Source organism: Grammomys surdaster, unplaced genomic scaffold (genome assembly GCF_004785775.1).
Source record: "Grammomys surdaster isolate TR1022 unplaced genomic scaffold, NIH_TR_1.0 126131, whole genome shotgun sequence".
Lineage (NCBI taxonomy): Eukaryota > Metazoa > Chordata > Mammalia > Rodentia > Muridae > Grammomys > Grammomys surdaster.
In genome coordinates this window covers 6,434,944-6,453,475 of record NW_021620939.1, presented here as the reverse complement: position 1 = coordinate 6,453,475, position 18,532 = coordinate 6,434,944, and the positions used below count along the sequence as shown (strand labels likewise).

General features: G+C 46.5%; 1 protein-coding gene across 1 annotated transcript in view; it reads left to right on the top strand.

The window, feature by feature from the left end:
- Bsn (bassoon presynaptic cytomatrix protein) overlaps nucleotides 1-18,532 on the top strand; it is an 87,824-nt gene that overhangs the window by 28,347 nt on the left and 40,945 nt on the right. The gene's annotated exons all lie outside the window — the stretch shown is intronic.

Sequence of the window (18,532 nt, the reverse complement as noted above, 5' to 3'; positions counted from 1 at the left end):
TTCCTTCCTTCCTTCCTTCCTTCCTTCCTTCCTTCCTTCCTTCCTTCTGAGCTATTCTTCCCAGCTAGTCCCCCAGTGGCTTCATCATTGAAGAAAATGGCACTCCCTCTCTCAGCAGCCATTAACGATCAATAGCTCTGCAGAAAGGGATGGGTCTCGTGAGGAAGGGACCCATGGCTGCTGTGTGCTCATGACTGTGTCAGGTGTCTGAAAGGCAGTTTCATGCCACTCCTAATCACCCTCCCCCACCCCTTTCCATGCTGCTTCCTGCACCTTGGAGAGAGCATATTCATGTCTGCCCACATTGCCTGAGCAGTCCACTTTCCTGCATTCTGGTCAGCGCTGATACCCTCCTCATTTTGGTGGTGGTGATGGTTGTGGTGGTGTATGTTCAAAACAGGGTCTCACTATGTAGCTCTGACTGACCTGAAATTCACTATGTAGACCAGGTTGGCTTTAAACTTACAGAGATCCATCTGCCTCTGACTTCCAAGTGTTGGGATTAATTAAAGACATACACCACAATGCCAAACTGTCCTAATTTTTAAAACATATTTTAATTTTTACCCATTATTATTGTGCATGTGTATCTGCGTGTACATGCGTGCAGCCGTGGGCCTGCCACGCTGCATATGTGGAGGTCAGAGGACAACTTGGCAAAGACATTTCTCTTCTACCTTTATAGTCTGTCCCTGGGACTGAGCTCTGGTCGGTAGGATTTTGTGGTGAGCATCATTCCTGCTGAGGAGTGTCATTAGTTCATGCCCTCACTTTTTATTGTGGTGATTATTGTGGGTTTGTAGAGAATCTTATGAGTTTTGTTTCAGGTTTTTTGTTGGTAGCAAAGTGGTACTGAAAGTCATGTCTGTAGCATGTGAGGCAAACGTGCCAGCACCCAGGGTATATATCTCCTCAGCCCTGAGTTTGTGTTTCTCCTCATGGCTAATCAATCGTGTTGAGTATCTTTCAATTTGCTTATTCTCCATGAGTAAATCTCCTTCAGTGTGTCCATTCATGTCTTTTCTTACTGTCAGCGTTTTTCCTCCGTTGAGCTTTGAGAGTTCTTTATACTTGTGAGTTCACATCCATTATTGGATATGTACTTTCAAATTTTCTCCTAGTCTATAGACTGTATAAAAAATTTTCTACACATAGACTCTGTCTAACCTATTGTCTTAGTTTAGGTTTTATTACATGACCACAGCAATTCTGAGAGAGGAAACTGTTTAACTGGGACTGACTTACAGTGTCAAAGGTTTAGTACATTATCATCATGGCAGGAAACATGGCAGTGTGCAGGCACACATGGTGCTGGAGGAGCTAAGAGTTCTACATCCAAAGGCAGCAAGGAGAGACTGTGTCACTGGGCCTGGCTTGAGCATTTATGAGACCTCAAAGCCTGCCTCCACAGTGACATACTTTCCCCAACAAGGCTACAGCTACTCCAACAAGACCACATCTCATAATAGTGCCACTCCCTATGGGCCTATGGGGGCCAATTCCAGTCAAACTACCACACCTATCTAACAAGCAATACTTCAAGTGCTCTTCTGTTTCAGTCAACTGAATTACTGATTTGTGCCCAGTAAAGCAACATTGCATTTGATATCCAAATTATCTTCTCCTTCTTCCTCTTCTTCTCTTCCTCTTCTTCTTCCTCCTCCTCCTCTTCCTCCTCCATCCTCTTCCTCATCATCATCATCTTGCTTGTTTGCATGTAGCCAAAGTCACCTTTAGACATGTGGTTCTCCTGCCTCTGCCTCCTACGTGCTGCAATTACAGACATATCTATGTCTTATTTCAGTTTTTAAATTTTATTTTGTGTATGGGTGAATTTCCCACAAATATGTTTGTGCATCATGTGTGAGCCTGAAGCCCAGAGAGGCCAGAAGAGGGCATTGGACCCCTGGAACTGGAGTTACAGACAGCTGTGAGCCACCATGTGGGTGCTGGGAGCTGAACCTGGGTCCTTTGGAAGAGCAACTCCTGAGTCAACTTTCCTGGAACTGTCAAGGTAGCTCAGGCTGGCCTTAAACTCACCATGTTCTTACTTCAGATTCCTGAGTGCTAGAATATAGGCTTGTGGGCTTCTTTTAAAATTTTGTAAAATTTAGTCATTGCACTTTGAATTCAAAGGCATTCTTTGTGTCTGTGTTTATCTTACTGAGACAGGGTTTCGTGTAGCGCACCCTGGCCTTCAGTTCCTAGTACAGGAGAGAATGACCATGGATTTTTGATCCCACCTGCCTTCTCCTCTCAAGTGCTACGGTGATTCTAGGCAGGGGAGACCGTCTCTGGAAGTAGCACTATATGAAACCACACCGAGGACCTTCCCCAGAGATTGGGTGGAGTTGCGTAGGCTGTTACTAGCAGTCCTGAGCATGGCTCTGCTCTCCGTGTCTCAGCCCTGTTTTCCTTTCCAACTGCTTCTAGAGATGTGTGCCTAGATGTAAGTCTGTAATGAGTGTGGCTTTCTGAAGGTGGTTTCCTGAGCCAAACCTCTCCTTCAGCAGTACCTGGCATCTCCATCTTGGCAAACAGGTTGAGGGTGAAGTCAAGGCAAATAGCTGCAGCCAAGGGCTCTGAAAGCTGCAGGGCAGGTCCCTCTCAAGCTGGTTTCTCACTAAAGTTGCTCCAGGTTCAATATTTCATGAAGGCTGATTCTGAGCTAGCATAGTTTCTACCGCTAACCCCCCCCAAAAAAAAACCCATACAGTTCCCAGCTTTTTATATGTGTCACTAGGATGGTTTGCTCCTGAAGAATTTATCTTCTGTAGTTTTCAATAGGAGGTAGGTATTAGATTTCTGAAAACGGTTGGATTTGTTTAAATGAGTCACAGCATTTGGCTAAAATAGAGAGGACTCCATCTGGTGCCTTTGCGTGGTCCCCAGTTCTGTTCTCCACGAGCTAGAAGGAAACAGAACTTGGTGTTCCGGGCGCTCACCATGACAGAGCTGCGTTACCTTTTCAGGCTCAAGGCAATGCAAGGGGGCTCTCTGCTCAAGGCTTTTGCACTGGGCCCACCATGTTTGGAAGAGTGAGGTGGGTAGGCTAGGGGACATGAGCCAAGGGTTTTTTCTCCACTCAGCTCTGCCACCTAATTCTATGGGAATGTCCTTGAGTTTGCCTCTTGGAGGTTACAAAGATGAACATCCACAGCAGGGCTGATTTCCTCAGGACCTCTGCCCGCTCTCTCCCAAGTCCCTCAAGGAGCAGAGTGATCTGACTGACCAGGCTCCCTGAGGGCAGGTGGCAGTGCCCCAAGTCAGGAAGGGTCATGAGAGTAGGGAACCACTCAGAGAAAGTGCACAGGTTTTCAGGGGGAGAGGCCTGTTCTGATCCTAACTTTGCCTTGATGTGTTGATTCCTCTCTTCTAACTTTTTCCTAATCTGGACCACCATCACAGTGCTGAGATTGGCCGGCATGATGGATGTTAGGCTGCGGCTAAAAGTGGCTAGGCTCCTCCCTCAACCCCATGGTCTGGCCTGCTCCCTCACGTGCTCTGTGCCGTTTCCTTGGTGAAAGGAAGTGTGCTGTGAGTTGGGACCACAGTACAGAGGATGCTGACATCCACCCAGCTCCCTGTAGAGCTGCTCCTGGAGTCTTGTGCTCAGTCACTAGGTTGGCCTGACCCGCTTGGTCCTACTGCCACTCTGCACACCCAGGCAAGGCTGCACCCCTCTGTTGCTGGTTCCTGCAGGACAGCTCTCCTGGAACCCATGAGGTGCTCAGATCCTTCTCTGCTGGTGTCCTGCCTACTCTTGGAGACACCGGTCTCTGATCTGTCAGAAAAAAGTGACCATGTTCCTCTACCTCATTCATCTTTGCCTGCTGCTGATACAGTGCCTGACCTTTGTGGGACTAGGTGCTCTTCTTCCAATGGGGCCACCTGAAGTGGCAACGTGACCCTGTGAGCAAATGCCACTGGCTTTTCTGGTAGTTTTCCGATAATGCAGCTGTAGCAGGAGGTGCTTGCCTGGGTTGCCATTTTTGGATATTTTCACAGTTACTGAATTAGCAAATGACTGGATCTTTGTCTAAAGGGCTGCGTAAGAGAAGGGCCAAGCTGTCCTGTTGGGTTAGGAGGACCATGGATGCTGGCAGGTTTGTTCCTGGCTCACAGGGAGCCTGCCTTATTGTAGGAACAAGATGAGCAGAAGAGGTCCTTGCAGCCCAGGAGAGGCATCCTCTGATTTTACACAAGGATTCATTTTGTCTCTGCCCTCATTTGTAAAAGTGACATAGTGTTAAATTAACTATTTAAAGTGGTTTCCCGCTCTAGTACATTCACAGTGCTGCACAGGAGCCACCTCTGTATGGGTTCTTATTTTTATCACTTCAAAAGGAAACTAGTGCCAGTCAAACAGCTCTGAGGGTAAAAGTGCTCCCTGGACTAGCCTGATGACAAGGGTTCGAATCCTGGTACCTACAATGAAAGGAGAGACCTAATATCTCTCTGTCTCTCTCTGTCTGTCTGTCTCTGTCTCTCGCTCTCTCTCTGTCTCTCTCTCTGTCTCTCTCTCTCTTTCACACACACACACACACAAACACACACACACACACCCCGAATAAATTAACTAAATAAAATTTAAAATTCTGTTAAATAAAAATAGCTGATGCTATTAATCCCAACACTTGGGAGGGAGGCTGATGCAGGTAGATCTCTGTGAGTTCAAAGGCAGTCTAAATAGCAAATTCTAAGACAGCCAGGGCTACATGGAAAGATTCTGTCTTAATAATTAAAAATAAATTAGAAAATCTAAGTAAAAGGGCTGGAGGGCTGGCTTCACGTGGCTCAGAGCACTCGTTGCTATTCTAGAGTAGAGGACCCAGGGTTGGTTCCCAGCACCCACTTGGCTGCTCATGCCATTTGTAACTCCAGTTCCAGGGGATCCAACAGCCTCTTTTGACTTCTATGGGCACAAGGCATGTGCATGGTGCACAGACATCCATGTAGGCAAAACATCTATACACATTAAATTAAAATAAATAAATCTTGAAAGAATAATAAACATTTAGAGATTACTAATGTTTAAAAGATTACTAACTGCCACCTTCCTGCCCCCAGCCCCGGCCCTTCCGGTTCCACTGTTTACATCTACGCGTTTCCTTTTTTATACATTTCTTTTCTTTTCTTTTTTTTTTTTTTTTGGTTTTTCGAGACAGGGTTTCTCTGTGTAGCCCTGGCTGTCCTGGAGCTCATTCTGTAGACCAGGCGAGCCTTGAACTCTCGAACTCAGAAATCCGCCTGCCTCTGCCTCCCAAGTGCTGGGATTAAAGGTGTGCGCCACCACCGCCCAGCTTTTTATACATTTCATGAACATGGAATAATACAATTTGTCTGTTTGTGCTTCATGTTTCACTGGTCAGGTATTTTAGTTTTATTTACATTGTAGCAGAACCCAGAACTTCATTTCTGTTGCCTTTTTTTTTTTTTTACTCTGCTAGAATGTACATTATATAAAATGTAACATTTCAAGTTTTTGTTTCTTGCATTTTATTATTATTACTGTGTCACATGTATGATGTGTGTGGGGCTGGTTTCATGTCACAGGTCTAGGGAGAACTCTGTATTGTTTTTTCTTTTTAACTCTGTATTTTCTTACTTTCTACCTTTACTTGATTTCTGGGGATCAGACGCAGATGGTCCAGTTGGTGTGACAAGTACTTTACCTATGAAACCACCTTGGTGGCCCAGATGTTTTTTATCAGCCCGTAGTCTAGGCTGACTTCAAACTCACGGAATCCTTGCCTCAGCCTCTGAGTAGAGGGATTACAAGCACAAGCCACCACGCCCAGCTTGAACCATGGAAGTGTACAGTTCAGTGGTATTGGGTTTGTTCATATCATAAAACCACAGCTGCTGTTCTTCCCAGCCCTCTTTCATGGCTGTAGACTCAAACTCTGAACCTGCTGAGCAGTGATACTCTTTCCCCTGTCTCTGTGAATTTGACTTACATACAGTCCTAGGGTACCTTCTCTAACACCTGCTTTTTTGAGACCATCTTTAGGGTGTATCCCTATTGTGGTGTGTTTTCTCATCTCCTTACTCCTTAGGGCTGGTAACATTCTACCATATGTATGTATAAAAACATGTATGTATGCATCTCTCAATGGACACATGGTTTGCTAATACGTTTGAGATGTTGTGACCATTGCAGAGATCTTTGAATATTTGCAACAGCCTAGTGGACATCAGAGTGACCCTGATGGCTTGGAAAGGGTCCTATGTCCAGGCCTCCCAGATCCTCCCCCATGCTCACTTTCCATGGCATCACTGGTCTGGTTGTTGGTCCGTACCTCCAATGCGTACTTCTGCCTCAAAGTCTATGGCTCTGCCATTTCTCCCTCAGATGCCCTCCCATGGTCCGTGCGTGGTACAACTTCCAGGACACTTGCAGGCCTCTTCTCATGTGCTCTCCTTCAGAAGTTCCCCACTTCCTCCCTCATGTTTTTCCAAATACCGCTTACGCCCTGAATTTGTCTTCTTGGCTTTTTTCCTGCATCCTGACCATAAGGCAAGTTCCACAAGATGAGCAGCTGTGTCTGCCTAGCTCAGTGCCAGGCCATCAAGGCTGCAGAGCAACTCAGTGCCAGGCACCTGCTCCCTAGGAGAGCCTGATTCACAGTGGAGCAGCACCTTGTGAAAGCCCATCCCTTTCCTCCCCTGAGTTTCCCACTAGCATCCAAGTCTCTGCCACATCCTCTATTTCTGACACCCCACTCTATTTCCAGGAACCCCAATGTGCCCAGGTCCCCAACCCCTTCCTCACTCCTCTAACTTGGAAGCCAGGCCATGCCTAAGCATGCAGTGTTGCCTTTATCTTTTCTGCAAGGTCGTGTGGCCTGGATGCACTCACCTGACCCTGGGCAGCAGGGTTGGCTAGGCTTTGGGCCTGTTTCATAACCTGGCTCTCAGACGCTGGTCTCTCCCCCTTTCCAACACAGAGCATGCAGTTCTTCCGTTTGTTTTGTTTTCTCTCTCTTAGAGTTGCTGGCTGACTTCTTGTTACTTCCCACTTCCCTGAGACTTTGGCATCAGAATCGCAGGCTTCCTGCCCACTCTACTTGCTACCGAGCCAGGGAAGGAAGGGAGGAAGGCGAAAGCTAATGTTTTCCTCCGTGCCTACTGTGCACCTGGCATCTCTGTTCCTTATGCTGGCATGGCCCTGGATTCTGTGTTGGCCCAGGGGGGCCTAGGCATGGCAATTCTAGCCTAGGCTGTTGTTCAGAGCATTTGCCCTTCCCTTTGGGAGCGGGCCTCTTTCATAATTCAGTGGTTATCCCTGAGCCATGGTGAATGTGAGGACACATGTACTCATGTGCTCATGCATGTATACACACTTATGAGCACTACTGTCATACACATGCACACACATGTACATATGTGTCCTACCAAGTATTTTCCTCTCTAAAACAGGGTTCCACTATGCAGTCCAGGCTAGCCTAGAACTTACTGTGCAGTGTAGGCTAGCTTCAAAGGGAAGCCTCAACCAACCTCCTAAGTGCTGGGATTATAAGCATTTGCCACCATGAGTCTAACTAGAACACTGGTTCTCAACCCGTGAGTCATGCATGATCTCTTTGGGGGTGTTGTCAAACAACCTTTTTATAGGGGTCACCTAGAACCATCAGAAAACACAGATATTTACATTATGATTCATAACTAACAAAATTATACTTATGAAATAGCAATGAAAAAAATGTATGGTTAGGGTGGGGAGGAGGTCACCACAACACAAGGAATTGTATTAAAAGGTCACGGCATTAGGAAGCACTGAACTAGAACATTAGTGTTTAGATTTACTTGGGCGTATGAGAGTTTTGTCTGTATGTATGTATGTATGTGCACCACATATGTGTCTGGTGTCTGCAGAGGTCAGAAGAAAGTGGTGAATCCTCTGAAACTTGAATTATGGGTGTTTGTGACCCACCATGTGTGTGCTGGGAATGGAACCCAGGTCCTGAGCAAGAGCAAAAGTGTTTTAACCCCTGGACCATCTTTCCAGGGGTTATTTGTTTGTTTATTCATTTATTGAACATTTATTTTTGTGGAGTTTAACGTTCTCGCCATGTTAAGTAGACACAAGTGTCCCTGAGCCTTGGCCTAGACAACTCCAGGAAGGAGACAATGGGGAGAGAGCCCTGGGTGGCCAGCATGGAGAGGCCTTCTCTTGGTTAGGGGGCGTCCAGGCCCTTGAAAGTTATTAATGTTAAATTAAATTCAATTAAAACCTTAAATGAGAGTTTTGACCCAAGTCAGGCCCATGGAGCACTGTTGCCCTGTAGCAGTGGAGGAGAGGGGTGTGAGACCCCACCTCTACAGCAAGAGGTAGGGGGTGAGAAGGCCTCTTTTATCAGAAGGCAGTCACTGTTCTGATGGGTAACTGTCCATAGGAAGGTCCTAGAAATGAGGCCCTGTCCCTTCTTATGCTCCCAGGTTTGAAGAAGAGGAACACCAGAGCCTAGAGGCACAGTTGGACTGCACAGGCCTATAAAAGCAGGTGTGGGACGTAGCTCTGTCAGCACAGCACTTGCTGAGCTAGCCTGAGGCTCTGGGTCACACTCCAGCTCCACATTAACCAGGCGCTGATACACAGCTATAGTCCCAGCACTTGGATAGTAGAGGCAAGAGGAGCAGATGTTCAAAGTCATCCTTAGCTACATACAGAGTTTGAGGCCAACCTGACTCCATGAGACCCTGAAAAGCAATACAACACACAGAGGAAGGGCTGGAGTGATGGCTCAGTGGTTAAAGCACTCACTGCTCTTGCAGAGCTCCTGGGTTCGATTCCTAGCACCCACTTGGAACGGTAAAACCATCTGAAGCTCCAGTCCCAGGGGACCTGGCATCTTCCTCTCACCTCCCTTGGAAAAAGGCATGCACATGGTATACAGAAATATGTATAGGCAAAGCACTCATACACATAAAAATAAAGACATTTTCTAAAACAGAAAGTCACAGAAGTAAGACAGTACAGTTGGGAAAACGGGAAATGAGTCACCACCCATGTGTGTTTTCTACATGGAGGCTGACCGTTTGGAACAATGGACATGGTGATGTCAGAGGTGGAAGGTGGTGGCTGTGCGCATGTCCTTGGTGTTGCAGTGCATAATAGTTACAAAAGAGGATGCTGTTCTGGCTGAGTTCCACCTTGTGTACTGTCCTAGTTAGGGTGCAAGAAATACCACTACCAAAAGCGAGCTGGGGAGGAAAGGATTGGTTTGGCTTACACGGTCACATCATCGTCTATTATTAAAGGAAGTCAGGGCAGGAATTCAACCCAGGAGCTGATGCAGAGGCTGCGGAGGCGTGCTGCTTATTTGCTTGCTCCCCATGGCTTGCTCAACCTCTTTTCTTGTAGAACTGAGGGCACCAGCCCAGGGGTTACACTACCCACAATGGGCTGGGCCCTCCCTATCCATCACTAATTAAGAAAATGTCCTACAGCCTGATCTTATGGAGAAGTTTCTCAATTGAGGCTCCCTCCTCTCTGAGGATTCTAGCTTGTGTCAAGTTGACATAAAACTAGTCATCACATTTACCATTTTGAGATGACATTTAAAAAATACATAAGCAGGGCAGTGGTGGTGCGTGCCTTTAATTCCAGTGCTCTGGAGGCAGAGGCAGGCAGATTTCTGAGTTCAAGGCCAGCCTGGTCTACAGTGAGTTCCAGACAGCCAGGGATACACAAAGAAACCCTATTTTGAAAATCAAACAAAAAAACCACAAAATAATCCATATATATGTATGTATATGTGTGTGTGTATTTGTCTGTGTGTGTATACACATATATTCTTATTGTGTTGAGAGAATTGAATCACATCCTATAATCAACAATTTCTTAACACCAGCTCTGTGTGGGCATCTGGACTCATGCTATGTGCAGGTTAGGTCAGAGAAGGACCAAACACTCATGAAGATCCCTCCCTTCAGGAGGCTACTAGAGTCTACAAGAAGATGCAGCAGATGTCAGAATAGGGGAAATCTGGCAAATGTCCCATAGGGTTTGAGCCAGTGTTTAAGGTGTGTGTGTTTGTGGTGTGTGTGTGAGAGAGAGTGTGTGTGTGCGCACATGTACACATGTGCTTGCATTGCATAGATGTACATGTGTATTTTTGTTGTGGGACTGTACGTGTTTGTTCTCGCTTGTGGAGGATAGTGTTTATGTAGGTGATGGAGGGTGTCTCTCTTGGTTGCTCTTCACTTTATTTATTGAGGCTCAGTCACTCATTAATCCTGAAGCTCACAAATCCTGAGATTTGTGGGTAATCTCACTAGCCACCTTGCCCTGAGGGTCCCTCAAGTGCTGGGAGTACAAAGCTTTATGTAGCTTCTGGGACGTGCACTCACATTTGCACAGTAGGTACTTTGTCCACAGAAAGAGAAGGGAGGGTGAGCTGGGGGGAGGGAGGGGGCGGGTGTGGCATCAGGCATCCTTGTCTGTAGGCAGTCTGGGAAGAGGAATGGTCTAGACTAGGGATCCCACTGTGGTGTGCTTTGGAGGATGTGGGGTCGTCATCCTGGAGGTGCTTCTGAAATCGAAGCGACCGCTGGCAATGTGGCTCTTCCAGGCTTTCTTCACGTGCGTGACTGATGGTGGTAGTTGCCACAGGAAACCCAGGCCTTTTCAAGTAGACTTTCTGAATAGGACTTTTGAGCAGACGCTGTCATAATGTCTGTCCCAAGCTTTAGAGTCCATTCCTGTCTGTCATTCATTGGCCAGGGATGCCTGATAGGCTCCAGGTATTACAGTTGGTCCTTTGTGTCACATGCCTGTGGTACTGCCCTTATCACGAGAGCTTCTGGCTGGGCCCTGCAGCAGGCTCTGAGGACTCTGCCTGTGTGTGGAAACGTTAGATCTCTCTCTCTCCCCTCTCCTTCCCCCCCGCCCCATTCAAGTTCCCATTATGTCATGTGTGAAAGGTGGAGTTTTGTGTATAAAACACTTAAGTTTGTAGTAAATTTGAGCATACAGGGCAAAGATTTTATTTCTTTTTGATATCTACTATCTCTTTTAAAAATACTATTATTGTGTATGTATGTGATGGGGTGGGTAGGCATGTGCCACAGTCCATGTGTGGACATCAGAGGACATGTGTTGCCCTCTTCTCCTATACCATGGGCTCTGGAAATGGAGCGCTGGGGTCAGGCCTTCCTGTAAGTGCTTTTACTTGCTGACCCATTCCCTGGCCCCTACCTGCTGTTCTTGTGTTAACCTCAGTCTTGCTACAGACCAGTGCTGGAGGCTCTTTGTCAAGGTGGGACTCTCCAGTCTCTGGAGCAAGCCTGCTCAAGAGCCAGCACCGTGTCCTGGGCTGCAGAAACCCATGACTGAAGTACAGTGCTCACAGGATAATGGTGTGAGTGGAAATGAGAAATTCTGACTCCTTCTATAATTTTTGTACCTTTTGTACATTTCTGTTTATTGTGGGTGGTGGTGGTGGTGGTGTGTGTGTGTGTGTGTATGTGTGTGTGTGTCTACACATGTATGCATGTGTGCATGAGTACATTCGTAGAATGGCATGTGTGTGGAGGTTAGAGAACAACTTTTCCAGACTTGGTTTTTGCCTTCCATCATGTGTACTCCTGGTGTTGAACTCAGGACTTTATGCTTGGTGGCCGGTGGCCTTACCTGCTAAGCCTCTTCACAGCCCTCCTTTCTGTTTTCTTTCAGAATTAAAACTAAGAAGAACCAATAACTAAATGAAGTCATTAGGCAATCCCCTGACCCTTTTTTAAAAACCATATTAAGGCACAATTTTTTTCTTATTCTTATACAGAAAAATAAAAGGAAACAAGAATATTGCTAGTAAGTTTTCCATTTAATATTTTTTTTTTTGGTTTTTTCGAGACAGGGTTTCTCTGTGTAGCCCTGGCTGTCCTGGAACTCACTCTGTAGACCAGGCTGGCCTCGAACTCAGAAATCCGCCTGCCTCTGCCTCCCGAGTGCTGGGATTAAAGGCGTGCGCCACCACCGCCTGGCTTCATTTAATATTTTTTTAAAAAAACAAGAAGCCTTGATTTTTGCAGAGATCTCTTTTTGCCTTTTATTAGCTTAGTTATTATTATTGTTTTAGTATAAAGTATAAAATAATGGGTTTCATTATAACTTTAGTTTTCTCCTTTCTTTGTTTCTTTCTATCATTCTTTCTAGATAAGGTTTCCCTGATTGATTAGAAGCTCACCGTGTAGCCAAGGCTCACACTGCTACATAGGTGTGGGCTGCCTCGCCTGCTCATGATGTTTCATAACTACATATCTCACTTTGCTCATAGGTATGCCCTTCCAATTATGTAGAAAGAACAACTTTCTAACATGGAACAGGCAAAAATTTACTTTGGTGTTTCTACCCTGAATGGGACAATAGATACAGTTCTTAAATTCTGTTGACTCCCAGGAGATCAAGTCAAGAGGTTCCAGGCCAGGCAGCCTTTCCCTGGAAAACTCAAACAGCAGGCTTTGTAGCATATTTTACACCAGGGCGTATCTGGGTCTAGGCCATATCCCAAGCATCACAGATGTTCAGCCTATTCAAGTATTAGTGAGACAAACCCTGAGTTATCCACCAACTGTGCTGTTGGCCATGTCTTCCTTCCTGTGTGTAAAGCAGGGCCCCGGCCATCTCTGTGAGTTGAAGAGGCATTCTCGAAGGCCCTGGAAGCAGGCTGAGTGCTGAGTCTCTCAGTACAGACCCTGAAGGTTAGGCAGAATCTTAAAGAGTTTCTAGTTCATAGTCCTGAGTTTTTCATTTCCAGTAGGCTGGGGACTGGGGCTGGCTTTCTCCATCGTCACAAAGGCTTACAGATTTCACGGGCTTATCTTGACTTCCCAGTTGCATCGGGATTTGGAAGAGGCTCATTCACTGTCCCTTTGGTAAAAAGGGATGTTGTAGACTTTGCAGTAGCCGGGACCTGGGAACAGCTAGCTCAGCTTTATTTGATGACTTGTGACTCCTAATTGGTTCCCTAGCTTTCCCCTTCAGCTGGAAAACTAGGACAGTGCACAGCTCCAAACTGCCTGTGTGGAATCCCAACACAGATATGCCAAAGCTGGGTGAGGAGCAAGAGTCTCAGCGACCCGGTCACACTGGAAGCCATGGCTCCCAGAAGGCTGTGGAGACAGGGCAGGCTGAGCTGATCCAGGTAGAGAAGTCCAAGGAGAGATCTGGTGGGTCTGGAGCCACTCACAACAGAATAGAAGGAACGGGACATTCCTTAGATCGCAAATGGAGTGTATGCTATACCTCTGGGCACAGAGAAGCACTGTGATGTGCCCAGACAAAAGCCAATACTCCAAGTTCAGTACTTATCAGTGCTAAAAATAAAATAAAGTAAAATAAAATAAAATAAAATAAAATAAAATGAGTTCCTAATGACTGGGCCTTCCTTTCATCTGGTGGCCTATACTGGGGCCATTCCAGGAAGTGATAGGGAGAACGCTTCCAGGAGCTATTGGGCTGGGCCTTGGTCTTGGGTAGTGACTCTGACCTGGATGCCTGTCTCTCCTCTATCTTCCTTCTCTGGCCCTTTTAGGTCCCAGCAGGAATGCCCACCTACCCTGTCTCTGGTGGGATTCAGTCACAGCTGATGAGGGATGAACAGTCATGCAGGTGGGGGCAGGGGAGTCAGGGAAAGAGGTCCCATGGGCGATTGCAAAGTTACAGCTGAAGACGCCAGCTCTTCGCTACATTGTTGTAAATCCCATTCTTTGCCTCACCTCCTCTGGGAATTTAGGAGTAATTAACCAGTTGAACCAGAACTTTGTAATGGATGAATGGTATAAACATGTCTGTCTAATTCACCTAAAAGGAGCCCTAGCAGGGTCATTTCTACAAACCTTGCCTAATTACAGGTTTTTTTTTTTTCACCAGTTAATTAAAACACGCAGTGAAACTTGCTCCCTTTAGCTTGCAAATGGGGACCACACTACAAAGGTTGAGGGAACCCAAGTCCTCTTGGGAGCTCTCATCCTGACCTGAACGACAGACAGTAAGCCAATAATATCCTGCAGGGAGGCAACTCAGGCACGTAACACTTATGGAAGGTAACCTTGGGAAGGTGACCTCGGGGTGGCTTTACACCAGAGGTCAGGTTTACATGGTGTTGAGGGAACATTTAGCTATGCTTCTGGTGAACTCATGGACATAGATTTGGTAGTGTACCCTGTGAGTTCCCAGGCTTCACCCAGGACTTACATGCCATGGATGCTTGTGAATACAGAGACACTAAGTAGCATGTGTTGATGGCTTGACCAGCATGGTCATCTCTCTGAGGGCTTCAGGAGATCTGGGTACTTCCTAAAATTTAAAAAGAAAAAAAAAGAAGAAGTTCCTGACTGACCGTCTCTCCACCTGGGAAGATGTCAAACGAAGAGAAGAGGGCTGGCTTTAGGAAACTTACAACTTGCACAGACAGACTCAAGAGAAAAATGACTTTGTTTTGATTTGTAAAATGTGTTCTGGTTAAACATATTAAGTAAAAACACCTCTTTGCTTAGTTCCTTTACTGATCTAATCCAAAGCTTTAAGAAAAAAGAATGAAAACTCTGCCCTCTTCACCCATGGACTGAAACACAATGAACAAAGAATGCTTTCCAAGTACAGGAACGTCCATGGGGACGAGGGAGGATGCTTGGAGGGGATAACACCTCTAGGATGAGGGCAAGGAGCTCAGTCAATACATATACCAGAGTCAGCAACCATCTTTGGCCCGTTCGCTCTGTGAAGCCAGGCGACGGTAGAGAGGTGGCTGGCATTTACCAAAGGGATTGAGCAGGGTGTGGCAGGTGTCTATGAAAAAGGGAACAAAACAATGGAATGTAAAAATAGTCAAAGATATGATTAAAGAAAAATCCTCCTGTGAACACATTAAGAATGTGTGTGTGCCCTGCCTTGCCTCTCTGTTCCCATGGACGTCCAGGGCTCCTGGGTTGGAGGGAACCACTGTTAGCGCCCTCTTCCTCCCCTTGCCCTCCCCCTTCTCCCAGATGCTTTACTTAAAAGTTGAACTTGAACCTTTTATTTGAAGAGATGAAGTGAAAACAAATCTATAATATATATTTTTAAAATAAGAAAAAGAACAAGTGTGTGTGTCTGTGTGTGTGTCCGTGTGTGTCCATGTGTGTGTGCGTGTGTGTGTGCGTGCACACACATGTATGCGCGTGCCAGCCAGCCACCAGGCCCAACTTATGTCTTAGTCTGAAAGGACTTATGCAGTATCAGGAAATACTGACATGGATTCTGAATGAAAAAGAAATAAAAAGGAAGGCTATAACTGCTCCTAGGTGTGGTGGAGGAGACAGTTTGTTATAGAAATGTGAGAGAGCCGGGCGGTGGTGGCGCACGCCTTTAATCCCAGCACTTGGGAGGCAGAGGCAGGTGAATTTCTGAGTTCAAGGCCAGCTTGGTCTACAGAGTGAGTTCCAGGACAGCCAGAAATACACGGAGAAACCCTGTCTCGAAAAACAAAAAAACAAAAAAACAAAACAAAACAAAAAACCCAAAAAAAAACAAAAAAAAAGAAAGAAAAGAAAAAAGAAAAAAGAAAGAAAAGAAAAAAAGAAAGAAATGTGAGAGAGCAGAGCCAGAGGTGGACACATCTGAGAGAGTCCAGGTGGGCGTGACCAGACTGACCTGGGCTGTGTGGGGAGAGGAGGAGAGGCATGGAGGAGAGAGGTACAGCAGTCAGGAGGCTGAGGTACAATAGGGCGGGTAACCAAAGTGTCTGGATTATATACAGAAGACCCTGTGGGGGAGGGACAGCCAATCCCTGGGCTGGAGAGTTAAAGATACAGGGCAGCCACCAAACATTAAAAAGAAAGAGTTCTTGTTTATTTAGAGCAGTGGTTCCCAACCTTCCTAATGCTGTAACTCTTTCATGCAGTTCTTTATACTGTGGTAATGCCAACCATAAAGTTATTTTCATTGCTGCTTCATAACTGTAATTTTGCTACTGTTATGAATCATAATGTAAACAGCGATATGCAGGACAGGTTATGAACAAGTGGTAAAGAGGGAGAAAGTTAAAATATAATGAAGGAAGACAGTGAAACTGAACCAGCATTCTTCTCTGTGGAAGCAGTCCATGAGAGAAAACAGTGCCTGCACCTGCAGAGTCCTGGAAAGGAAAGGGTGGACTCAGCATTTATGTCCTGCTAAACTGCTGTTCAAGTTTAAGGAGCACAAAGATAAAGCAGGACATTCAAGGACTCAGAAAATGTGATTCCTATGAATTCTTTTTGTACAAACGAATGAATACATGTTTCTGAGACACAGACTGTAGTCTATAGACATCAAGGGTAAGCCTATGGCACAGCAGTCCTTAGGGCGAGGCTGTTGTGTTCACCACTCAGTAGCCTGCAGGAAAGCCGTCATTCACACGATACCTGTCACAGGCGCCACAGAGCAAGAGATATTCAGCCTTCAAAGCTAGATGGAGCTTATGGCAGTTGTTGCTTTCTGTTTTCCATATACGGTCAGGGAAAGTTTCAAGAGGTGGGAGAAGGGACAGAGAAAGAGAGGGGTGGGGAATGGGACTCAGGGAAGGTCAAAGGTAAACACTCCATGCACCACTACTGTATGGCTTCTGGTTTCTTTGTAGTAGGGAATGAATTTGGCCTGAGGTGTGTCCCTCTAAAGGCTAGGTATCCCTGGAGACACGTCTCAGGGTTTAGTAAGTCTATGACCTTTGTGCCTAATTGAAGGCAGCAGCCTTTGCCCCCCCCCCCCCCGGTAGTTGCTGCCTTAATCAGAAGAGACACACGCAATGACACACTTCCTCCAAAAAGGCCACACCTCCTAATCCTCTCAGAGTCACTCCCTGATGACTAAACCTTCAAATGTATGAGCTCATGGGGGCCATTATTCAAACCACCACACTTCTGGCCTCAGAAAGCCCTGCACACACACACACACATACACACACCTAAAAATACAATCTTAAAAAAGACTGGAGACTGGGTGTTTACGAATTTCCTCAGTGGTGGCTTCTAAACTAGGGCACATGTTGGGTAGGAGGTGGAACAAAGTAGAAAATATGAACACTATTTATGTCCCCTCTTTTTCTAGCCCAGGCTAGTCTCAAGTCATCCATGAAGCCAGGGGTGACCTTGACCTTCAGATCGTCCGGCCAGTACCCACAGAGGCGACAGCCACCAGCTGAGCTGCATTCCCAGCCCTTGGGTTACTTTTCTATCAACCATCCCCTCAAACCTTCCTATGGTCTAGGGGGTGTATCAATACTTGTAGATAAATATTTATGTGTTGGGAATGCAAAAACATGTTATTGACAGGATCATATGATCAAAAAAAAAAAAGTACAGGAAGCCTCTGGCCTGAAGACTGACTGAGGAGGTGTTTCCTGTGTGGAAACTGGAACCCACCCCTGAGGGAGGAACTGCAGAATCCAGGAGCTGCATCCTTGCGCCCACCGCTGCACAGCCTCTGCTTCTCTTCCGGAGCACTCAGACAGCACTTGGATGGCCACTAAGGTGGGGGTCCTCCCACGGTGTTTGCCCAGCTCTAATTGCCCATTACTGAAAGGTCAGCCATGAATTTTTGAAAGCCTCATTTGAAGCTGTGGGGTTCTTCCGGCTGCTCTGACTTAGAGAGAGCATCCTTAAGGTCCCTCCCCTCCTGATAGACAGACGGCTTATTAATATGAGTCATTTCTCTTTCAAATGTTCACCTGGAGGAGGTAGGGGGGTATGCTGCTGTGCAGAGCCCACAACATGGTTTTCCTTTGTCTCTACCCTGGCTCCACTCCTACCTGCATTTCTTTCCTGGAGACTCCAGTGCTAGCAGGCCCTTGCCGACCATAGTACCCAGAGCGGCTCCTGACTGCTTCCCACCATGGACCAGGCAGCCACCTCCCTCCCAGGTTAACCCTGCTGTGACCTGGTGTCTGTAGCATTTTTCAGCCGTTCAGACAAATTAGTTCTTTGCCTCTCTGACCAATGCACTGTGGGTTATATCTCCTAATAGTGGCATGGATGGTACAGAAAGCCACAGAGCTTTTAGGTCTGGTGAGGGAAAGCCAGGCTGTTTGGCTTTGCACCCTTCCTGAAAGGAGCCAAGGGTTCCTTCCTGCCTTGGCGAACAGGGTTGGGCTAACATTATTTGTGAGCAGTTAATAGCCCTACATGTTGAAAGGAAGGAAAGCTGATAGAAATGCAGTGGTTTTCATATCCTTGGCCTTTCTTTGCCATCTGTTGTACCTGGAGGAATGGCTCAGTGATTCCTCTGAATGAGAGCTCTTGCTACTCTTGCAGAAGACCCAGGTTTTGTTCCACGGTGGCTCACAACCATCCTTCACTGCAGTTCCAGGGGATCTCGTGCCCCCTCTGGCCCTCTTGGGCAGCAGACATGGACATGGCACATACACATGCAGACATGGACATGACACACATACATGCAGACATGGACATGACACACATACATGCAGACATGGACATGGCACATACACATGCAGACATGGACATGGCACATGCAGACATGGACAAGGCACATGCACATGCAGACATGGACATG